At 44.6% G+C, this 23,340-nt stretch overlaps 1 long non-coding RNA gene across 1 annotated transcript in view; it reads left to right on the top strand.

Annotated features, from left to right (window-relative positions):
• Positions 1 to 3,974: 3,974 nt before the first annotated feature.
• The window catches only part of LOC110149501 (uncharacterized), a 30,835-nt gene continuing 11,469 nt past the window's right edge, over positions 3,975 to 23,340 (top strand). Inside the window, exon 1 of the long non-coding RNA XR_011486340.1 lies at positions 3,975 to 4,127. This is a non-coding gene — a long non-coding RNA (uncharacterized lncRNA). The remainder of the gene's footprint in view (positions 4,128 to 23,340) is intronic.

Below are 23,340 nucleotides of genomic sequence, written 5' to 3' on the forward strand. Positions count from 1 at the left end.
AGGTTTCTCAAGAGGCAGGTCAGGTGGTCTGGTATTCCCATATCTTTCAGAATTTTCCACAGTTTATTGTGATCCACACAGTCAAAGGCTTTGGCATAGTCAATAAAGCAGAAATAGATGTTTTTCTGCAACTCTCTTGCTTTTTCGATGATCCAGCAGATGTTGGCAGTTTGATCTGTGGTTCCTCTGCCTTTTCTAAATCCAGCTGGAACTTCTGGAAGTTCACGGTTCACGTATTGCTGAAGCCTGGTTTGGAGAATTTCGAGCATTACTTTACTAGTGTGTGAGATGAGTGCAATTGTGTGGTAGTTTGAGCAGTCTTTGGCATTGCCTTTCTTTGGGACTGGAATGAAAAATGACCTTTTCCAGCCCTGTGGCCACTGCTGAGTTTTCCAAATTTGCTGGCATATTGAGTGCAGCACTTTCACAGCACCATCTTTCAGGGTTTGAAATAGCTCAACTGGAATTCCATCACCTCCACTAGCTTTGTTCGTAGTGATGCTTTCTAAGGCCCACTTGACTTCACATTCCAGGATGTCTGGCTCTAGGTGAGTGATCACACCATCGTGATTATCTGGGTTGTGAAGATCTTTTGTGTAGCAGAGTTTTATTAAAGTATAAAAAGGGGCAGAGAAAGCTTGTGACACAGACAGCAGAAGGGGGATGGAGAGTGCCCCCAGGAGCTAGCTAGTCTTATCAAGGTCTTATACACTTTTACCAGACCCACCCTGACAACAAACATCTTAAAGTAACAAGATTAGAGCTAACAATAGAAAGGTTTTACCAGACCCATTCCCACAGGGAGATAATCTTGATAACGAGATTAGTCAGAAGGGTCTTGTTAAGGAGAAACACGTCCTCCGTAAGATACATTGTTATATTGACTAAGACAAAACAATGTAGAAAAAAAGTTTGTCCTTTTCTCCTCCTTGAGAGCCCTGGACCCCTTTCTCCTCCTTGGGGACCCCAGACTTCTTATCAACCTACCTAAGAATTGACTCTTTGAGAAGTTAAGTCTCCCTCAGAAGGCTGAATCTTTAGGGGGCTGAAACAGAGGAATGGGGTGGGGTGGTGTGGGGGGAGTGTTCCTGGCAGGCAGCTGTCCTCAGTGAGACCCAAACATCTTGAAAATATTTCCTGAGGGCAGGAAGGCCCTGGGTCAGCTTCCTACAACAGAACTACAGCCACATGTGTATCCTGTTTGTTGAATCTGCCACCTGAAACATTTTCAAAGTCTCTCTGTAGTAACTAGTTACCGAGCCATGGAGGCCCTCCAGCTGCTGTAGCAGAGTGCCCGGTCTGGTCCACAGCCCAGGTCAGGCCTGGTAGTTAGGGGACATTCCCCTCCCCAGGCTGTGACCAGCTCTGGCTGGCCCTGGAGGCCGGAGAGACCATCCTTGTCCTGGCTATGGGCTCATGTCTGTCCAGTTGTCATATTTGTCCCTTGAAAATGTTTCCAAGTTCCCCTCAGGAAGGGGTCACCATGGGACTTCTCTGGCAGTCCAGTGGTTAAGACTCTGCGCTTGCACTCCAGGGAGCGGGAGTTCTTTCCCTGGTGGGGGAACTAAGATCCCACATGTCCTATGGGGTGGCCAAAAAAAGAAAAAAGCAGAAAAACCAATCTGGTATTATTGTAACAACACTTTGTAAGTCCACTTTTTATTTCCTACATGATTTATGAGACTAATACATTAAAAATTAGTGTAGGTTTGACAGGAAACAACAAAATTCTGTAAAGCAATTATTCTTCAATTAAAAAAAATAAAAACAAAAGTTAGGGTAGAAGCTAACGTTATTGTAGCTTTGGTTTGTAATGCTTTGTGGTATTTTCTATATAATTTAAAAAACTAATAAATTTTTAAAAATTATTAGTCTATATTTTTGGACACAAAGTATATAAAGATATAATTTGGGGACATGGACAAGTGAAAGAATTAGGGATAGAAATATAAGGAAGAGTTTTTGCATGCTATTAAACTGGTGTAAATTCAAATTAGCATTATAACATAAAGATTTTAAATGTAATCTCCATGGTAACTATAAAAAAAATAGCTATAGAATATACACAAAAGGCAATGAGAGAGGGACTTAAACATTTCACTGCAAACAACAACAAAAAACTAACCAGACAGTAATGCAGTAAATGTGGGACAAGACACCTATAAGGTATATAGAAGACAAATAGCAAAATGACAATAGTAAGTCCCATCTTATTAGGCTTAAAAGAGTAAGGGAATTCTGATATATGCTGCACAGTGGATCAACCTTGAGGATATTATGCTAAGTGAAATAAGCCAGTAACAAAAGGACAGATACTGTATGATTTCACTTGCATGAGGTACTTAGAATAGTCAGAATCACACAAATGAAAGGTAGAATGGGTATTGCCAAAGGTGGAGGAAGAGGGAAATGGGGAGTTACTGGTTATAATGGATACAGAGTTTCAGTTTTGCGAGATGAACAGTTCTGTACATAGATAGGTGGTGATGGTTTTACAACAATGTAAATAGACTTAAAGGCACTGAAATAGTACTTAACAATAAAAAAATTATTTTAAAGAATCAGTTATTGACACATGCTACAGCACAACTGCCCCTTAAGATATGATGCTAAGTAACTTGTTGTTCATAAAGGCCACATTATATAATTCCATTCACATAAAAGTCCAGAATGGGGAAATCTTTAGAAACAGAAAGTGTATTAGCAATTGCCTAGGGCTGGGACTTAGAGGAGGAAGGTGGGAAGTTAGGAAAGTGATAGCTAAAGAGAAGAGGATTTTCTTAAAGGTGATGAAAACTGCTCTAAAATTGACTGTGGTGATGATTGCATGTATCTGTGAATATACTAAACCACTGAATTGTAAACTTTAAAGGAGTCTATTGTGTAATATATATATATAATATCTCAATAAAGTTCTTTTTTTAAAAAAATTAAAAATATTTATTTGGCTGCTCCAGGTCTTAGTTACAGCATATAGGATCTAGTCCCCTGACCAGGGATAGAACCCAGGCCCCCTGGATTGGAAGCTCAGAGTCTTAGCCACTGGACCACCAGGGAAGTCCCTCAATAAAGCTGTTTCAACAAACAAACAAATAAATTATTGCATTAGTTTTGATCCAATCTGTTTAACATATTGAGAGTTTTCAGGTACAACCCACATTTACATAACCTTTATTTTATATCAATAAAAATAAGCAATTCAATTGTCTTAGGGATATGATAGCTACTTGCATTTCAAAGTTCTCTAGGGAAGCACTAAAACACGGAGGTAAAGTTCCTTCCAGTGTAAAATGTGAAAGCTTTATTGAAAAAAATCTCAGTCTGTGGTTGGTCTTAGAAGAGTGTCTGTGCTCAGGCTAGGGCTGTGTTCAGACTTTCCACCAGAGCCAATTTCATTCAAGGCCGTGGGTATCTTTATCTAAAGTAACAAATATGTGGGAGTGGGGAAGGAATGGGTGAAAGCCTCAGCACTGTCAGCAGTCAAAGATGCAAATGAAGCCAGACTATATTACATTTGGTCATTTAAAAATATTTTATTTGGCTGTGCCTGGTCTTAGTTGTTGCACAGGTTCTTCGATCTTCCTTGCGGCACGCGGTATCTTTAGCTGCCGCATGCAAAGTCTTCACAAGGGTCACAGTTCCACGTGTGGTCTCAAAGCATTATCCCAAGACCCTGACTCTTGCAGGACATCACGCTCTCCTGTTCTAGCCTGACTTGGATTGGTGTTCCTTCTTCTGAAAACTGACACTTAAATTTCCTGGTGCACACCCGTTTCTTGCTTTCGGAAGAAGCTGCAGTGACCGACCAGGCGGTGAGGCTACCTATTTACAGACAGCACTGGTGGGAACATATGGGCCCACAGATGCTTAGGCGCAAAGGGGCGGAGCCTTAAGAAATGTCCAATTAGGGGCGCCTCTGGGGAAGGTGGGTGGGAGGACGCTCCGTTCACGAAAACGGCGTGGGCGTCCGTCACGCCATGCCCCGTGTGGCTTGGCGTCGCCTTCGACCGCGAGGGCCCGCGGTAGCTCTGTCACTACGTTTGTCGCGCTGTGACCTACGCCAGTCGTGGGACCGGACGTGGGGGCCCCAGTGGCGACTTTGAGGGGACGCCGGAAGCCACAAAATGGTGAATATGCGAGACAGGAGCTGGACGTAACCGTCCATGGCCGGACCCGGGCCTTCCCGCTGTCAGCTCCAGAGTTTGCTCCGCTCGGACCCCAGTCCTGTCTGGTTCACCGCGTGGTGCCTGGGCTGGCAGCTGGTACCCCGAGCGTCTGGCCCAGTCACGGCACCCGGCAGCATTGTCTCCAGGACTGGAGCCTCTCGGTGCCCGCAGCCTGCCGTTGTCTGCCCCATAGCGTGCGGTGACCACAGGGAAGGTCAACAAAGGACAGTCTTGACCCAGTCACCGTGGGTTCGTCCGTGGGAGGCGCTGTGGTCTCTGGGGCGGGGAGCGGGGGGTGTCCGCCGTCCCGTTTTCTCCTGAGTTTTCCAAATGTTTGGGAAGCAGGGCTCAAATTCATGCCCCTACACCCCTCCTGCCCCGCCCCCGGGTGCCCGGGTCTAGCTCTTCCCAGGGCTGGCAATAAATGCCTGAATGTCCAGAACCCATCCCACTTTTTCAAACGCAAGCGTTGGTCCCCCGGTCGTGATGTCATTATCATCCAATAGTTGTTGTCTTGGTGCATTCAAGTGGACGCAGTGTTTTTTTTTATTTTAATGTTTGTTTATTTGGTTGCGTTGGGCCTTAATTGCAGCACGTGGACTGTTCCATCTTTGTTGTGCAAGCGGAATCTTTAGTTGTAGCTTGCGAATTAAGTTTTGCCTTGTGGGATCTAGTTCCCTGACTGGGGCTGGAACCACAGCCCCCTGCTTTGGGAGCATGGAGTCTTAGCCGCTGGACCACCAGGGAAGTCCCAGATGCAGAGTTTTAATTATCATTTTTCCCATAGAGCCAAGGACGTATGCTTATTTTACAGATTTACTTCTTGTCTGTGGATATTTTTACATGAGAGAACGCTGAGAATAACCACCTAGAACTACATCATATGGAATCCTTGTGCCTCTCCGGTTGTCTTTCTTACGGGAAGTCCTTTGGTTGGAAGTTCGACTTGGTAAACGTTCATGGCTGATCTGTCCTGTCAGCACTGCCCCTCCGTGGCTTTGTCACCTGAAAAGTTGTCCAACAGGACTTTTAGGCTAGTTTTACCATGCATGTGCATTGTGCGTGTCCATTATTTCGTAGAGAACTAAAGATGCAATCATGTGATCAATAGTTTCAAATTGTTTAGATGTCATTATCTTAGTAGGAGTAGGAAATACATAGCACAGAAGGCAAGAAACAGCCACTTTATAACTTATACAAACTGGTAATCAAAATCATTTGTATGAGTAACAATGTCACCACTAAAGATTTAAACCAGGATCCTCCTGAACCAAACCATTGTCCTAGTAGTTTCCCTAAAATTGGGAAGAGGATCATTCAGAGCAGAAATTTGATTCTTCATGTGTGTTATAACACAGGTTATATTAGAAAACTCATCAGGTATCAAAACATAGTTTGATAGTTCAAGTTCCCCATTGGAAAGCAGTTAAAATATCCAGAGACAAACGATTCTGTAGGACTGCTTTTTTCATCATGGGAACTTCCAAGTTGAGCACACCAGTAGCTTGATTACTGTTTTTCAAGTCTTGCTGGGTACATTTTGTTAAAGCCTTTATGTGAGTAAAGGCTTCCCTTGTGGCTCAGCTGGCAAAGAATCTGCTTGCAATGTAGGAGACCTGGGTTTGATCCCTGGGTTTGGAAGATCCCCTGGAGAAGGGAAAGGCTACCTACCTGCTCTAGTATTCTAGCCTGAAGAATTCTATGGACTGTATAGTCCTCGGGATCGCAAAGAGTCTGACATGACTGAGCGACTTTGACTTTCAACTTTCACTTATGTGAATAATAACACCTTCTCCTCCAAGGGAAGGAACAAATATCTTGGCCAAATGGTCACACCAGTGGAAAACTGATTGAAACCAATGCGCTCCCATTAAAGGCAGATTGGCAGGGGTTATTTCCAAGGTGTTTCCGTAGTTGACCCTGGGCTCAAGGGAAATCAACTATGCATTTTCCTAGCCAAACTGGGGGAAACCAAGATCTTAAATTTTTTCCAGTGATCCATTGTGTCTTATTAGGAGCCTCCGAGTGTATTCCTGGCTCTCCCAACCAGGCAGTTCTAGTCACAATTTTTTTTTTTTAAAATTTAAGTTTTTGGCTGCACTATATGATATGTGGGATCTTACCACGCCCCCTGTGGTATGGTAAGATCCCACCTATAGGGCTTCCCTGACAGCTCAGCTCGTAAAGAATCCGCCTGCAGTGTAGGAGACTCTGGTTTGATTCCTGGGTCGGGAAGATCCCCTGGAGAAGGGAATGGCTACCCACTTCACTATTCTCACCTGGATAATTCCATAGTTGGACACGACTGAGTGACTTTCATTTCACTGTGATGGAAGCATGGAGTCCCAACTAGTGGACTGCTATGGCAGTCTCGAATCACTGTTTTTTTGTTTTTAAATTTTATTGGCTGTGCTGGGTCTTAGTTGCAGCATGTGGGCTCTTAGTTGTGGCATATGGGATCTAGTTCCCGGACCAGGGATCAAACCTGGGCCACCTACATTGGGAGCTCAGAGTCTTAACCACTGGACCACCAGGGAAGTCTCAAATCACTGGTTCTTAAAGTTAAAATAGTATGTCAACAATTTTCAGGCAGTATTCACCCTATTTTACTCACATTGTTGGGTTGATTGTCTTTGGTACACTTAGTTTGTTCCCAGCAAAGAGAGATCTTCATATTTAGGTGGACTTATCCTGGAATTGGGGTTCCCTGGCGGCTCAGAGGTTAAAGTGTCTGCCTGCAATGCGGGAGACCTGGGTCCGATCCCTGGGTCGTGAGGATCCCCTCGAGGAGGAAATGGCAACCCACTCCAGGATTCTTGCCTGGAGAATCCCATGGACAGAGGAGCCGGGTGGGCTACAGTCCACAGGGTCGCAAAGAGTCGGACATGACTGAGCAACTTCACTTCACTTCATCCTGGAATTGCCAAATAAATTCATCCCCTAACTGGGGAATAACACCACCAAAAAGATGGGCTACATTTTTAGGTTTAACTCTAGCACGTTGTTCTGACTGGGGCCGAGTAACATCTAGTGAAAAGGAATATTTATGGTCAGAACAGGTGTGACTTCCTTGGTGGCTCAGACTGTAAAGCCTCTAACTACAATGCAGGAGACCCGGGTTTGATCCCTGGGTCAGGAAGATACTCTGGAGAAGGAAATGGCAACTCACTCCAGTATCCTTGCCTGGAAATCCCTTGGACAGAGGAGCCTGGTAGGCTGCAGTCCATGGGGTTGCAGAGTCGGACACGACTGAGCGACTTCACTTTCACTTTCAGAACAGGTGTCACTAGTTGGCCGCATAAGTGGGCCCTGACGAGTAATACTGATAGCTTACATGATCTCCGAAGGAGATTTAGCTTCGGGACCAGGGACCAGGCTTGATAACTCGAGAGCTTTTGTGTAGCAGAGTTTTATTAAAGTATAAAAAGGGCCAGAGAAAGCTTCTGACACAGACATCAGAAGGGGGATGGAGAGTGCACCCCCTCACTTGTCTTATTAATGCCTTATATACTTTTACCAGACTCACTCCCACAGCATGCATCTTAAATTAACAAGATTGGAACCAACAATGGAAGATCTTACCAGACCCACTCCCACAACATACCTGTTAAGATAACAGGATTAGTCAGAAGTTTCTTGTTAAGGAGAAACATGTCCTCAAGCAAGATACATTGTTATATTGACTAAGACAAAGCAATGTAGAAAAAGAATGTTTGTCCTTTTCTCTTCCTTGAGAACCTTGGACCCGTTTCTCCTGCTCGGGACCCTGGACTTGTCATCAACTTTCCTAGAAATTGACTCTCTCAATACCAGCTGTAGCTTGCTTGGTATTAGAGGTTCTGGTAAGATAAAATCCCTAAGGACTAGCCAGTCTGAACCCCGGAGAGGTAAAATCCACCAGGGTAATTTAGAAGTGCTGGATGTAAGTAATTGGCCAAAAACCCAGCAATTGGATTGATTTTGATGCTTGCATCCGATTGAACCCAAGAAAAATACATTTGGGCATGCATGAGACAAGTGCTCGGGCCTGGTACACTGGGAAGACCCAGAGGGATCGGGTGGAGAGGGAGGTGGGAGGGGGGACCGGGATGGGGAATACATGTAAATCCATGGCTAATTCATGTCAATGTATGACAAAAACCACTGCAATGTTGTAAAGTAATTAGCCTCCAACTAATAAAAATAAATGGAAAAAATTAAAAGAAAAAAAGAAAAAATACATTTGGCTCATAAGCAGAAATGTAAGAAATCAAGGTAATCATTAGACAGGTCTTGTCTAGCATCTTTCTTCAGGTGTCCCCTTCTCATTCTGGTCTGCTAGTGCTGGCGAGTAGAAGCTGGGTGTCAGGAAGGGACATTTGAGTTGTATCCATTCGGGAGAAGTCTTTTTATTTTTATTTTTTTTCAACTAAAAACATTTTGTTTATTTGGCTGCGTCAGGTCTTAGTTGTGGCTCAGGAGGTCTTCATTGCATCATGTGGGGTCTTTTGTTGCAGCACATAAGCTTCAGTAGTTGCAGTGTGGGCTCAGTTGCTCTCAGAACGTGGGATCTTAGTTCCCTGACCAGGGATTGAACCCATGTCACCTGAATTGCAAGGCAGATTCTTAGCCACTGGACCACCAGGGAAGTCCTGGGAGAAGTCTTTTTAAGGTGATAAGTATGAATCCAAGAGCTTACTCCTTTAAGGTTTGAAGCACCAGAATTTGTTAGTAATATCTGATATGGCCCCTGATAAACAGTTAACTTTCAGCAGGTTGATAAGGAGGCCAAGACCCCCTTAAGAAGGAGGTGTAATGTACGTTCTTTGTCTTAGTCAGTTAGGCTCCAAGTTAATGGCTAAATAACAGCAATGTATCTTTCTTGAGGACATGAACCCTGTTCCTTCTGGCTAATCTTGTACTGATGTTATCTCAAGATGTGTGTTGCAGGAGAGGGTCTGGTGAGAGCTTTATGACCTTGAGATATTCTTCTGATGCATTACTAGTAACCAGTTGAAAATGTATATAATGCTCTGCTTAAGTCAACCATGGTGGGTACTCTTTCTCCCCGCTTCTCATGTCTGTGTCAGAAGCTTTCTCTGTCCTTTCACTTTAATAAAATCTCTGCTGCACAAAGCTGTGAGTGACTGAGTGCGTTTTTGGTTCCGGAGTGAAATCTTCTCCTTTGGAGGTCATGAACCTGACACTGACCACCGTAAGCTATCACCCCTTTCAGTGTGGCTGTAACGAGTCCTTTGTTGTTGGTTTGGCCTCTAAGTTGTGTCTTAGTCTTTCGTGACCCCAGGGACTGTAGGCCAGCAGGCTCCTCTGTCCGTGGGATTTTCCAGGCAAGAATACTGGAGTGGGTTGCCATTTCCTTCTTCAGGCTATCTTCCCAACCCAGGGATGGAACCTGTTGTCTCCCACATCAGCAGGCAGATTCTTTACCACTGAGGCGCCAGGGAAGCACAGAGTCCTTTGCCTTGCGTCTTCTCCAGTGGACAAAATCTCCAGGTCCTGTGGCCTTAAGGCCTTTGTCTCCCAGGCGCTTACTGTGAAAATAGTTACTAGTTTTTCATTTTCTTTTAAGTGCTTTAATGAGCCCTTGACACTAATGTATCACCTTTCAGTAATACTGGTTCATTCATGCCTTCATCTAAGCATATAGATTTCCCAGTGATTATTTCAAAAGCAGACAATTGATGTTTTACCCAAAAGAGTGGACCTAAGTTTGAGAAAAACCAAAGGGAGAGCTTTTGGCCATGAAAGTCTGTGAGAGTTTTGATAATTGAGGTTTGATGGTGGTGTTAGTTCTTTCCACCAGTCCTGAAGGTTGGGGAATGTAGGTACACTGAACATTCTGTATCATTGGCCAAATATTAGAAATGGATTTAATTATTTGTTAGGTGAAGTGAGTTCTTCAGTCAGTATGCAACTCGAAGGGATCCCCCAAACAAAATATTTTTTCCAATAGCAGTTTCTGTGTGTGCTCAGTCGCTCAGTTGTGTCCAACTGTTTGTGACCCTGTGGACTGTAGCTTGCTAGGCGCCTCTGTCCTTGGGATTGTCAAGGCAAGAATACTGGAGTGGGTTGCAGCTCCTGCAGCTCCTGCATTGCAGGTGGATTCTTCACCACTGGGCCATCAGGGGAGCCCCCAACAGCAGTTCATCTTCTGATAATCTGTTGCTCTTGTTCCGGGAAAAGCGTCAGTCAGTGTGAAGACACAGATCATTACCAGAATATATTTGTATCCTTAAGATGGTGGCATTTGGACAAAGTCCATTTGCTGTAAATCAAGTTGTCTTTAGGAAGAGAAAGGTGACCTTGTGACTCATGGAGTGTATCCTGTGGGCTACCATAGGGTAGGGCTTCCACATACACTGTTTCCCTCAAAAAATTATTATTTGTTTTTGAGAGGGAAATAAAGTTTATTAGAGTGGGAGATGCGGTTGGAACAGCAGGCCAGCTCAAGGGAGCACCGACCTGTTTCCCCCATAAAATTATTTTTTCAGAAGCCAAATGGGCCAGGGAAGACACATGCTAGAATAAGGGTAACTGAGCTCCTATAGGCACTACAAGTCTCTTACTTGGTCCAAGCCATACTTGTGAGGTGGGATCAAAGAATCCACCTTTCTTTTCCTGTATTTATTTTTCATCTTCTGGTAGTAAGTTTTTTTAATTTGAAATTGTCAACTTTCCGCTTTTATGTTTGGCTGCACTGGGTCTTCATTGCTGCCTTCGGAGTTTCTCCAGTCGCTCTCGCAGAGGCTCCTGTCTAGCGCACAGGCTTCTCGCTGTGGTGGCTCCTCTGGTTGTGGAGCGCGGGCTCTTGGTGTGTGGGCTCAGGAGTTACGTGCACAGGCTTAGCTGCCCCCCAGCATGTGGGATCTTCGGGATCAGGGCTCAAACCCATGTCCCCAGCACTGACAGGTGGATTCGTTACCACTGGACCACCAGGGAAGTCCCCAGTACTGAGTTGTGAGCCTGTAGAAGTTTTCCTAACAGTTACATTGGGGGTCAGGTTTGAGCAGCAGACATTCTTGAAGCTGGACAGAAATAGAACTTAAAGCACCTCCTTTAGCAGCCATGTCAGTGAATTCCCTGTAGCCTCTATTGAATCAAATTTGAAATGTCCAGGTATTTTAATAATGTCCAATTGTTTAGGTAATTGTATAGAGTCTAATAAAATTCTGACACTAGCTTCTCACTCTTTATGTGTTGGCCTGAGGAAGTAAGAAGTACCCTTCTCTTTCAGAGGATTCCAAAATCAAGAGCTACTCCTAAAGCAGAGTAGCTGTCGATGTAAATACTCGCTACTTAATCCTTAGCTAGCTGGCAAGCTCTGTATCAAGCAATTAATACAGCCTGTTGTGCCAACTTTGAGCCTGGTAGATAAGAGCTTTCAGTCATGTCCACCGTGGGTACTATTGCATATCCAGCTAGGTGATGTCACTGTACATCCTTTAAGTAAAATCCACCTGTTAAAGAAAATTAAGTTAGCAGCATCAATAGGAGTTTCTTGTTAAGTCATCTTGTAAGAAGGTAATGAGTTAGCATAGGACAGTCATGGTCATCATCATCCTGGGTTGCTGGAAGTAAAGTTGCGTGGTCAAGATTAACATTGAGCCACAATAATGTTAGGTAAAGAAAGCAACCATACCTCGTGAGAGGAGAGTTGACTCACAGAATAATGCCAAGTGTGATGAGAATTCAAGAGGTTCAGCTGAGTGGGGATAGTCAAAAGAGACTCCATCCTAAGTTCTTCACTAGCTTTGCACAAGAGAGCAGTCATTGAAATGACTCCCCCCTAAAGAGTGGCAGGCCTTTTACTATTGAATCTAGCTGCTGACTCTAATATCTTGAGGGTTGATGCTAGTCACCATGCCTCAGAGTTAACATCCCTAGGGTGTTTCCCTCATCTTCATGCCCAGAAAAGATAAAATTGGTAACTTATAGTTTCTGCTGCTGCTGCTAAGTCGCTTCAGTTGTGTCCGACTCTGTGCCACCCCATAAGACTGCAGCCCACCAGGCTCCGCCATCCCTGGGATTCTCCAGGCAAGAACACTGGAGTGGGTTACCATTTCCTTCTTCAATGCATGAAAGTGAAAAGTGAAAGTGAAGTCGTTCAGTCATGTTCAACTCTTAGCGACCCCATGGACTGCAGCCTACAAGGCTCCTCCATCCATGAGATTTGCCAAGCAAGAGTACTGGAGTGGGGTGCCATTGCCTTCTCTGAACTTATAGTTAGGATGACCTTATTCTTGAGCCAATGCAGATTTTACTGTATAGCCTTTTCTTCTGTTGTGCATTCAGTTAGGTCTGGCCTGTTCAGTTCAGTTCAGTCATTCAGTCATGTCTGACTCTTTGGGACTCCATGGACTGGAGCATGCCAGGCCTCCCTGTCCATCACCAACTCCCAGAGTTTACTCAAACTCAAGTCCATTGAGTTGGTGATGCCATCCAACCATCTCATCCTCTGTCATCACCTTCTCCTCCCACCTTTAGTATTTCCCAGCATTACGGTCTTTTCCAATGAGTCAGTTCTTTGTATCAGGTAGCCAAAGTATTGGAGTTTCACCTTCAACATCAGTCCTTCCAATGAACATTCAGGACTGATTTCCTTGAGGATGGACTGGTTGGATCTCCTTGCAGTCCAAGGGACTCTCAAGAGTCTTCTCCAACACCACAGTTCAAAAACATCCATTCATCAGTGCTCAGCTTTCTTTATAGTCCAACTCTCACATCCATACATGACTACTGGAAAAACCATAGCCATTACTAGACAGACCCTTGTTGGCAAAGCAATGTCTCTGCTTTTTAATATGCTGTCTAGGTTGGTCATAACTTTCCTTCCAAGGAGTAAGCATCTTTTAATTTCATGGTTGCAGTCACCATCTTCAGTGATTTTGGAGCCCAAAAAAATAAAGTCTGTCATTGTTTCTGTTGTTTCCCCATCTATTGGACATGACGTGATGGGACCAGATGCCGTGATCTTAGTTTTCTGAATGTTGCGCTTTAAGCCAACTTTTTCACTCTCCTCTTTCACTTACATCAAGAGGCTCTTTAGCTCTTCTTTACTTTCTGCCATGAGGGTGGTGTCATCTGTATATCTGAGATTATTGATATTTCTCCAGGCAATCTTGATTCCAGCTTGTGCTTCTTCCAGCCCAGCATTTCTCATGATGTACTCTGCATATAAGTTATAAGCAGGGTGACAGTTGACAGCCTTGATGTACTCCTTTCCCTATTTGGAACCAGTCTCTTGTTTCATGTCCAGTTCTAACTGTTGCTTCCTGACCTGCATACAGGTTTCTCAAGAGGCAGGTCAGGTGGTCTGGTATTCCTGTCTCTTGAAGAATTTTCCAAAGTTTGTTGTGATCCACACAGTGAAAGGCTTTGGCATAGTCAATAAAGCAGAAATAGATGTTTTTCTGGAATTCTCTTGCTTTTTTGATGATCCAGCGGATATTGGCAATTTGATCTCTGGTTCCTCTGCCTTTTTTTTTTTTTTTCCTCTGCCTTTTCTAAAACCAGCTTGAACATCTGGAAGTTCAAGGTTCACATACTGCTGAAGCCTGGCTTGGAGAATTTTGAGCATTACTTTACTAGTGTGTGAGATGAGTGCAATTGTGCGGTAGTTTGAGCATCCTTTGGGATTGGAATGAAAACTGACCTTTTCCAGTCCTGTGGCCACTGCTGAGTTTTCCAAATTTGCTGGCATATTGAGTGCAGCACTTTTACACCATCATCTTTTAGGATTTGAAATAGCTCAATTGGAATTCCATCACCTCCACTAGCTTTGTTTGTAGTGATGCTTCCTAAGGCCCACTTGACTTCGTGTTCCAGGATGTCTGGCTCTAGGTGAGTGATCATACCATAGTGATTATCTGGGTCGTGAAGATCTTTTTGTACAGTTCTTGCCACCTCTTCTTAATATCTTCTGCTTCTGTTAGATCCATACCTTTTCTGTCCTTGATTGAACCCATCATTGCATGAAATGTTCCCTTGGTATCTCTAATTTTCTTGAAGAGATCTCTAGTCTTTCCCATTCTATTGTTTTCCTCTATTTCTTTGCATTGATTCCTGAGGAGGGCTTTCTTATCTCTCCTTGCTATTCTTTCGAACTCTGCATTCAGATGGGTATATCTTTCTTTTCTCCTTTGCTTTTGGCTTCTCTTCTTTTCACAGCTATTTGTAAGGCCTCCTCAGACAGCCATTTTGCTTTTTTTGCATTTCTTTTTCTTGGGGATGGTCTTGATCCCTGTCTCCTGTACTGTGTCACAAACCTCCATCCATAGTTCATCAGGCTCTCTGTCTATCAGATCTAATCCCTTGAATCGATTTCTCACTTCCTTATAATCATAAGGGATTTGATTTAGGTCATACCTGAATGGTCTTGTGGTTTCCCCTACTTTCTTCAATTTCAGTCTGAATTTGGCAATAAGGAGTTCACGATCTGAGCCACAGTCAGCTCCCGGTCTTGTTTTTGCTGACTGTATAGAGCTTCTCCATCCTTGGCTGCAAAGAATATAATCCATCTGATTTCGGTGTTGACCATCTGGTGATGTCCATGTGTGGAATCTTCTCTTGTGTTGTTGGAAGAGTACTTGCTATGACCAGTGCGTTCTCTTGGCAAAACTCTATTAGCCTTTGCCCTGCTTCATTCCGTACTCCAAGGCCAAATTTGCCTGTTACTCTAGGTGTTTCTTGACTTCCTACTTTTGCATCCCCGTCCCCTATGATGAAAAGGACATCTTTTTAGGGTGTTAGCTCTAGAAGGTCTTGTTGGTCTTCATTGAACCATTCAACTTCAGCTTCTTCAGCAGTACTGGTCGGGGCATAGACTTGGATTATGGTGATATTGAATGATTTGCCTTGGAAACAAACGGAGATCATTCTGTCATTTTTGAGATTGCATCCAAGTGCTGTGTTTCGGACTCTTCCATTGACTATGATGGCTACTCCATTTCTTCTAAGGGATTCTTGCCCACAGTAGTAGATATAATGGTCATCTGAGTTAAATTCACCCATTCCAGCCCATTTTAGTTCACTGATTCCTAAAATGTTGACGTTCACTCTTGCCATCTCCTGTTTGACCACTTCCAAGTTGCCTTGACTCATGGATCTAACATTCCAGGTTCCTATGCATTATTGCTGTTTAGAGCATCAGACTTTATACTTTCATCACCAGTCACATCCACAACTGGGTGTTGTTTTTGCTTTGGCTTCATCTCTTTATTTTTTCTGGAGTTATTTCTCCACTGATCTCCAGCAGTGTATTGGGCACCTACCGACCTGGTGAATTCATCTTTCAGTGTCCTATCATTTTGCCTTTTCATACTGTTCATGGGGTTCTCAAGGCAAGAATACTGAAGTGGTTTGCCATTCCCTTCTCCAGTGGACCACATTTTGTCAGAACTCTCCACCATGACCCGTCTGTCTTGGGTGGCCCTGCATGGCTTGGCTCATAGTTTCATTGAGTTAGACAAGGCTGCGGTCCATGTGATCAGATCGGTTATTTTCCTGTGATTGTGGTTTTCAGTCTGTCTGCCCTCTGATGGAAAAGGATAAGAGGCTTATGGAAGCTTCCTGATGGAAGAGACTGACTGAGGGGGAAACTGGGTCTTGTTCTGGTGGGCGGGGTCACTCTCAGTAAATCTTTAATCCAGTTTTCTGAGTGGAGCTGTGTTCCCTCCAGGCTATTTTCCTGGGGCCAAACTGGTGGAGATAATGAAGATGATGGCAACCTCCTTCAAAAGATCACATGAAAGCACTGCTCCACTCAGTGCCCGGAACCCTGCAGCAGGCCACCACTGACCCACGCCTCTGCTGGAGACGTGGGTGCTCCCAGGCAATTCTGGGTCAGTCTCTTGTGGGGTCACTGCTCCTTTCTCCTGGGTCCTGGTGCACGTAAGGTTCTGTTCGTGCTGTCCAAGAGTCTGTTTCCCAGTCCTGCGTAAGTTCTGGTAGCTCTGCTGCTGCTGCTGCTAAGTCGCTTCAGTCGTGTCCGACTCTGTGCGACCCCATAGACGGCAGCCCACCAGGCTCCCCCGTCCCTGGGATTCTCCAGGCAAGAACACTGGAGTGGGTTGCCATTTCCTTCTCCAGTGCATGAAAGTGAAAAGTGAAAGTGAAGTCGCTCAGTCATATCTGACTCTCAGCAACCGTATGGACTGCAGCCCACCAGGCTCCCCTGTCCATGGGAGTTTCCAGGCAAGCACACTGGAGTGGGGTGCCATTGCCTTCTCCTCTGGAAGCTCTGTGGTGGGGTTAATGGAGACCTCCGCCAAGAGGGCTTATGCCATACCCAGGTCTGCTGCACCCAGAGCCCGGTCCCTGCCGCAGTCCACTGCTGCCCCACACCTCCACAGGAGACGCTCAGACACAGTTCTGCCTCAGTCTCTGTGGGGTCCCTGGGTCCTGGTGTGCGCAAGGTTTGTCTGAGCCCTCTGAGCGTCTCTGGTGGGAATGGGGTTTGACTCTAAACCTGAATTGGCTCCTCCTACCGTCTTGCTGGGACTTCTCCTTTGTCCTTGGACATGGGGTATCTCCTCACCGCCGCCCCAGCACCGTGCCGCCGTTAGACTTTAGACATTAGTTCAAGTCTAACTGGTCTGTTAGAATTTTAGTAACACACAGAGGAATTGGGGCATGAGGGACAAATTAGATACCCAGTTCCTACAGTATGCAGTCAGACCTAGAAATCCTCTCTGCTGTTTCTTTCTTTCTTTTTTTTTCCAAATTAAAAAAAAAAGTTGCTTTTGGCAGTGCTGAGTCTTCGCTGCCGTGTGCAGGCTTTCTCGAGTTGCAGTTAGTGGGGGCTGCTCTCTAGTTGTGGTGCTCGGGCTTCTCATTGCAGGACCAAGGATCAAACCTGTGTCCCCCACACTGGCAGGCGGATTCTGAACCACTGAACCACCAGGGAAGGCCCTCTGAGCTGCTGCTTTGTTCTGGGAAGCGAGGAAGCCAGGATTTCCTTAATTTGTTGAGAGTCAGTTAACAGTTCTTCTTTGGACACCTTATGTCCCTTAGAGGCTAACTCTTGTAACAGAGCGCAGTTTCTCTGTTCAGTTCTATACCACAAAAGCAAATCATCTACATAATGAGTTAAAACAGTCATTAGGAAAGTGTCCATCAGCCCAGTCAGCTTTAAGTATTTGAGAAAAATAAGTAGGGCTTTCGTTATTTTCTTGTGGCATCTAGGTGTTCAGATGGTCTCCTCATGTAAAGTCAAAAAGACATTGGCTCTTCTTTTACACCAGAATACTAAAGAACACACTGCATAGATCTCTTACTGCAAAATAACAGATGTCTGCTGGAATGGCTGAGAGTAGGGTGTGAGGATTAGGAACCACAGGGTGGCGAGGAATCACAATGTTATTTATAACTCTCAGGTCCTTTTGCATTTGACTTTCTTGCCAGCAAAATGGGGGTATTTCAAGGACTAGTATGAGGAACTGTAAGTTCATTCTCAAGGAATTTCTGAAGAACAAGAATGCCTCTGGTCTAAATAGGTTTTGTTGGGACTTCCCTGGTGGGCTAAGCCTGCACTCACAGTGTAAGGGGCCCAGGTTCCATCCCTGGTCAGGGAACTGGATTTCTCTAGGCCTAAATGAAGACCTGGCACAGGCAAGTAAATAAATATTTAGGAAAAAAAACTAAATAGTTATTGCCAAATACTGGGTAGAGGCTTGGGATTGTCGATAATTGTTGTTATTTTTCAGTTGCTTTTTATTTATTTTTGGCTCTGCTGAGCAGCGTGTTAGATCTTAGTTACCCCACCAGGCATCAAACTCGTGCCCACTGAAGTGAAAGTGAGGCACCCTAACCACTGCACTGCCAGGGAAGCCCCATCAGTAGTTATTCTGATTGAAGTGGCTAACTTGATTTTCCCAAATTCTGAGGAGGACAGTGACCATAATTCCTCAGGCACTTTTAACTGAGTCGTCCATTTCCCCTTATCTGTCTGAGCTTTTGTTCTCCCAGCCGTCATTTTCTTGGTCATTATGCTCTGGTCTGCACTGGAGTTTTCTAACTCTAACATCCCTTCACCCTTCAGGCATCATGGGCATTACATGGCTCTCAAAGGGCTCATCCTATCAAATGAACTGGAGCCCATTTCACCAAAAGGAACACGTGTCTTCCTGAGACAGTTCTAACTGGAATATTATGTTTCTGATTTTAAAACGCATAGGTAAATTAGAAACACCTGTCATTTGAATTGACTGTTTACTCTGAGGGAGAGGGCAATGAATGAGGGTAGGGCTGAGAATGGATAAGGTTGCCCCCATGTCTACAAGGGCCTTAGAATTTAGAAGTTGCCCCTCTGAATGTTATTTCAGTTTCCCCTGAGGTGTTTGTGAGGAGAGGGAATACCTTCTCGTAGTCCTTAGAGCACCCCTGTTCCATATTAAACGAATCATGTCCTGAATCTAATTTAAACCTGTGGCAGTCTTTTTTAATTTTATTTTTGGCCTTGTCACACCGCATGTGGGATCTTAGTTCCCTGACCAACAATTGAACCCTGAGCCCTCTGCATTGGAACCACTGGACTGCCAGGGAAGTCGCACATGGCAGTCTCTTTTACAGTGTCCAGGTTTTTTTGCTTTAAAAACAGATGTGGTTCTTTTCAAAATGGACTGAAATTTGGGCCGGGTGGTTTCATAATGTGGCAGCTTTCTTTTTCTCCTTTCTGTAAGGTTTTGGCGAGTTGGTCACCAGTAGTGACAAACACATTAGAATGCAGAGTAGGCTAATCAAGTTCATATCTTTTAAAAAGTCATGCCTATTCTTCATCTAATCCTTCTTTAAAAGGAAATAGTGTTAAAGAAAAAAAAAAAAAGAAATAGAGTGTAGTATTGGATCTTCCAATGGTCCATAAAACTCTCTGGAGCCATGCTAGAGTGTTGTTTGCAATGTCTTTTCAAATCTTTTGAAATAATAAAAAATAGTGTCTCTCAACCTTTGTTTGCACTGACAGATTTTTGCCTGTTTGCTTGTTTTTTTTTCTGTTTGCTTTCTTTTTTAAAAAAAATACTTAAATATTTACTTGACTGCATCAGGTTGTAGTTGCAAAGTGTGGGGTCTTTCCTTGAGGTGCACAGACTCTAGTTGTGGTGTGAGTTTTAGTAGTTGCAGTGGGCTTAGTTGCTCCAAGGCATGTGAGGTCTTAGTTCCCTGGCCAGGGATCAAACTCACACCCCCTGCACTGCAAGGCGGATTCTTAACCACCAGACCACCAGGGAAGTCCCTACTAGCTTTTTCTAATTGAGCGCCCAAATAAACCAATTTAGGTGTCAAAAGTGCCTCATTTTGGGCCATCTCAGGGAGAAGTTATTGTTTGACTTGCCATTTATTTAAATACTTGGAAGTAAAAACAAAAAATACTTGGAAGTGTCAGATCCTTAAGTGTTGCATATAAACACAGCTGAGGTTCCCATAGGTGATTGTCAAGGAGCTGTTGAGCCTTTGAGGCATGACTTCCCATTCTTGATTTGGTTGCCTAATTTAGATATGATCTAACCAACTTGAAAAAAATATTTATTTCTATCTATCTATTTTGACCACGCCAAGTCTTAATTGAGGCACATGGGATCTTTGGTGGTAGTTTAGCTGCTAAGTCGTGTCTGACTCTTGCAACCCCATGGACTGTAGCCCGCCAGGCTCCTCTGTTCATGGGATTTCCCAGGCAAGAATACTGGAATGGGTGGCCATTTTCTTCTTGAGTTGCATGCAGAATCTTAGTTGTAGCATGTGGGATCTAGTTCCCAGACCAGGCAGGGAACCCAGACCCCTTGCATTGGGAGAGCAGAGAGTTAGCCCCTGGATCACCAGGGAAGCCCCTGAACAACTCTGAGGACAGTATGATGAATCAAATGCGTTCAGCTTCTTAGTCCGACTCCCCAAGGAGTTACCCTTGACTCGGTTCAACTCTTACATGTCTGGGTTTCTCCCTCCAACAGTCTAAAACCACCCAGTGCTTAGAGCACTAGGCAATCAGCCTGTGTAGCATGTGTCTCTGGGTCAGTCCTCCAGATACTTGCACTAGGTTCTCAGATGCCTGAGGACACCTTGTGGCCAGGAAGAGCAAGTTTCTTTTCTTCACGATTGGGTAATTCAGTCTTTCATTTCACTGGCAGTTTCTTGAAAGCATTTTTTCAAGTGAAGCCAAACTAATGAGAACTTGCACCTATGTCTCCTGCCCTGACCACACCCCCGCCTTGGTCCTTGCTTAGGAAGACACAGCAGAGCCTCTTAAGGCCGCAAGTCTAAAGTAAAAATAACTCAAATGAAAATTGATGTCTTTGAAATGGGTGCCTCAGCTGTCTAAAGCTTAAAGTCAGGTGCTTATGTTACAGTAAACAATGTACCTTGTAGTGGGGCGCTCACACTGTACACGTCCTAGAGACAGGAGGTGCACATGCCACAATATCCCATGCAGGGCCACGTGGGAAAGATACAAGGGCAGTCAGGAGGCGAAAGACTCGGGGTTGGGGGGCAGCCTTTATTGGGAAGCGAGGCAGGGCAGAGTGAGCCATTTAGGATTGGCTAGCTTGAATAATTTTGGTGGGCTTTGGACTACAGGGGTGGTCCCTAGTTGCCTGGCCCTGGTCCTGGGATGATTAAGATGGGAAATATTGCTGGGGAGGGAGGGAGAGGGTGAGTAGAGGCCAGATGGAGGAGGTCTGGCTTTGAATTTGTTAGTTTGCACATCAAAGGTGCGCTTCTAGCTGGGCTGTTTGCTCTCTCTTAAAATGTCCAGCCCTGGAAGGGATGGTTTCTTCCCAGCCAGAAAGGTTTTGTAAGATACCAAAATATCATAATACACAGAAAATTTAAAAATACTTAAAATTAGTCCTCTGATATTTTGACATATTAAAGTTTGGGGTGTTGATAGAAAGGTGGAGATTTTTAGAGAGTATGGCATAAGTTGCCCTAAACAGCATAGAGTATTTTACAATGTGTAAAGGAGGAATATAAACAGAAGTGTTGCAGGAAGCGAGGCCCCTTCCAGGGCCTAAGAGTGGCCTCTTATTTAACACTTGGAAATGAATTGTCCAAGGAGACACATGTGCTGACAAAGTAAGAGACTTTATTGGGAAGGGACCCCTGGGCAGAAAGCAGTAGGGTAAGGAAAGCCAGGAGAACTGCTATGACACATGGCTCACAGTCTCGGGTTTTATGGTGATGGGATTAGTTTCTGGGTTGTCTCCAGCCAATCATTCTGACTCAGGGTCTTTCCAAGGGGTGCACATATCGCTCAGCCAAGATGGATGCCAGCAAGGAGAATTCTGGGAGGTGGTAAGACACGTGGCATCTCATTTTGACCTTGCCTGAACTCTTGCGGCCGGTGGTGGCTTGTTAGTTCCATGTTCCTTGCCAGGACCTCCTGTCATAAAATACCTCATGACAATGGCTAGTGTGGTACCTGGCCAGGGTGGGTGTACCAGTGTGTTTCCCCAATAGAAGCACAGGGAGCCGTTGGAGGCCGGCCCTTGATTGAGGTCCCCAGTGTATGGTGGGTGCTGGTGCGTGTGTGCTCGGCCGAGTCCGACTCTTTGCGACCCTGTGGACCGTAGCCCGCCAGTCTCCTCTGTCCCTGGGGTTCTCCAAGGCAAGAATACTGGAGTGGGTTGCCGTTTCCTTCTCCAGGGGATCTTTCTGACCCAGGGATTGAACCTGTGTCTCGTGTGTCTCCTTGCATTGGCAGGTGGATTCCTTACCACTGAACTGCCTGGGAAGCCTCCCTCCCCCACTGTACAGTATTAGCTAAAATTTATCTGAAATGTGGAGGGTCTCTAACATTATCTTGGTGGAGTTGTGAAGTGTTAGGCATATGGGCAGGTCAGGTTATGCTGTTGGAGGTGTTGATGCAAGTAATCAATAAATAATCTATAATAAGAATAGAGAAGAGTTTTATTCAAGCCAAACTGAGGACTGTTGCCCAGGAAACAACTCTCTGGAGCAGCCTCCTCAGAGCTACTAAGAGGTAGTGGAGGACCAGTACATACATTTTTTTTTTTTTTGGCTGGGAAATACATGTAGACAAGCATGTTTTGGTAAAAGATTACTGCTAATCACAAAGAACAGACATCTCGAGTTAATGCTTTTAGTGATTTTTCATCTATGGGGATATGCAGGAATCTGGGATCCTTGAAATTCTTAAATATGCATCTTATCTAGGAGCCCCTTTATGCAAAGAATAGAATGTTTCATCCTGTTTTTCCCATCCTCAGTACCCTTCAGTGGGTGACTGTGGTGGGTTCTGGCTTAATCCTTTGTATGACTGGAAGATGAGGGACATGCTTCATTAATAGGTAAAGCAGATGTACAACGTATGTTTGACAGGCTCTAAGACAGTGTTTTTTAGTTTAGTTCTGGCGGTGCTGGGTCTTCGCGCTGCACGTGCGCGCTCTCTAGTTGCGGCAGGCAGAGGCTGCTCTGTGGCAGAGCGCGGGCTCTAGAGTGTGGGCTCAGTAGTGAGGTGGATACACTGAGTTGTCCTGCGGCATGTGGGATCTTCCTGGATCAGGGATTGAACCTGTGTCCCCTGCATCGGCAGAAAGATTCTCAACCACTCGACCACCAGGGAAGTCCAAGACAGAGTATTTTAGTTAGCATAAATTTCAAGTTAAATCATCCCTGTACCTCATTATGTGAAAATTTCTTCCGTCAGAGGGTATGAAATGATGAGTACATGTAACTTATGTTACAGTGAGTGATACTGGCATATAATTAAAGGTAAGGGGTTATAAATAAATGGAAAAAATAATAAAAATTAAAAATAAAACAGCCTGCAAAAAAAAAAAAAAGGTAAGGGGTGGTTATCAGGGTCGTGGTTGAACGCTGGAAGACAGCAGTAGGAGAAAGCCCTGTGGAGTGGTTCTCTTACCAGGGGCTCCATGGGTTAACTGGTTAAGAGGCAGGTACCTCCTGGGGAAGTAGCAGTTTCCATTAATATTCAGAATGGTGCAGATAGTAGTAATCTTTTCCAGACCACCCCCCCCCATACATTTTTAGAAGAGCCCAGTGTTGCATATTTTAAAAAATTAATTGAACACAACAAAAATGTCGGAACACTGAAGGCAATAGGAATATGTTGGTGAGTTCTTGCCTTTGGCTTCAGAAATCTGGTGACACAGATGAGAAATATGCCTATACAAGCATCTGCCATGGCCAGAGCATAATGAGTAGC

Source organism: Odocoileus virginianus, chromosome 3, assembly GCF_023699985.2.
Source record: "Odocoileus virginianus isolate 20LAN1187 ecotype Illinois chromosome 3, Ovbor_1.2, whole genome shotgun sequence".
Taxonomy (NCBI): Eukaryota; Metazoa; Chordata; class Mammalia; order Artiodactyla; family Cervidae; genus Odocoileus; species Odocoileus virginianus.